The sequence below is a fragment of the Morus notabilis genome, unplaced genomic scaffold (assembly GCF_000414095.1).
Source record: "Morus notabilis unplaced genomic scaffold, ASM41409v2 Scaffold104, whole genome shotgun sequence".
In the NCBI taxonomy this organism is placed as follows: domain Eukaryota; kingdom Viridiplantae; phylum Streptophyta; class Magnoliopsida; order Rosales; family Moraceae; genus Morus; species Morus notabilis.
The window spans coordinates 293,762-295,200 of NW_010367119.1; positions in this window are offsets into that span (position 1 = coordinate 293,762).

The following is a 1,439-nucleotide window of genomic DNA, read 5'->3' on the forward strand; positions in this document are numbered from 1 at the left end:
CTCATGTTTGTTTTCTTTATTAAGTATTAGTTCTTACAAAGAAATTGTTTCCCGAAATAAAGAAATGAACTTAAGAAAATATGATTTGCTGAACTTAAGAAAATATGATTTGCTAGTTCTAAAAACATGTTTAGTAAAAAGGGTGATTCCTTATTCCTGAATAGTAGATTCGGGAGTTGCTACTCATGTTTGTTTTCTTTATTAAGTATTAGTTCTTACAAAGAAATTGTTTCCCGAAATAAAGAAATGAACTTAAGAAAATATGATTTGCTAGTTCTAAAAACATGTTTAGTAAAAAGGGTGATTCCTTATTCCTGAATAGTAGATTCGGGAGTTGCTACTCATGTTTGTTTTCTTTATTAAGTATTAGTTCTTACAAAGAACTTACCGTCAGGGACTACACGATGAAAGTGGGAATACTGCGAGGATATCGGCAAAAGCAGTAGGAGAAGTTAGACTTCAATTTTTTGGAAATACCTTATTGTGAACAATGTTTATTTCCCTCCAAGCATAAAGAGAAATTTGATTTCTAATTCCAAATTATTTGAACAATTGCCTTTAATAATAATCTAGTCCACATCTTTCAGAATTGTTCCGATATATGTTCTGGATATTTGGAAAATGGTTTATACCGTTTAAACCGATGCCTGGCTCACTGCGAAATATTGAAAAGTTCAAAAAGTTGCCGAACCTAAGAATAAGAAGCAAATGATCTCTCACGATAAATAACACATATATATGTGGCATCTTAGACTTGGTCATATTAGCCTAAACAAGATTTAAAGACTGGTAAAGGATGGTCCTTTATGTGAACTAAAAGTTAGTAAGCTTCCAGCCTATGAATCTTGTCTAGGAGGCAAAATGACCACGGGGCCTTCCATATCGAAAGGAGAAAGAGCCACGGAACCTCTTCAGCTAATACATTCGGATGTATGTGGACTGTTAAACGTCCAAGATAAAGGAGGTTACGAATAGTTCATCACTTTTATTGATGATTATTCGAGATATGGTTATGTTTACCTAATGCAACAGAAATCTGAAACTTTTAGAAAGTTTAGAGAATTCTGAGCAGAAGTTGAAAAACAGTTAGGTAAACCAATCAAGACACTTCGATTAGATCGAGGGGGTGAATACTTGGACCAAGAGTTTCGGGATTTCTTGATTGAAGAAGGTGTGGTATCCCAATTGACTACATCCGGTACACCACAGCAAAATAGTGTAGCCGAAAAGAGAAATCAGGCTTTGCTCGACATGATAGGATCAATGTTGAGTTATTCTTCACTTCCTGCTTCGTTATGGGATTATACCCTAAGAACCACCATGTATATTCTGAATCTAGTACCATCTAAGTCTATACCAAATACGCCCCTAGAGTTGTGGAATGGTCGAAAGCCAGTTTTGAAGCATATTCACATATAGGGGTGTCCGGCTCATGTGAT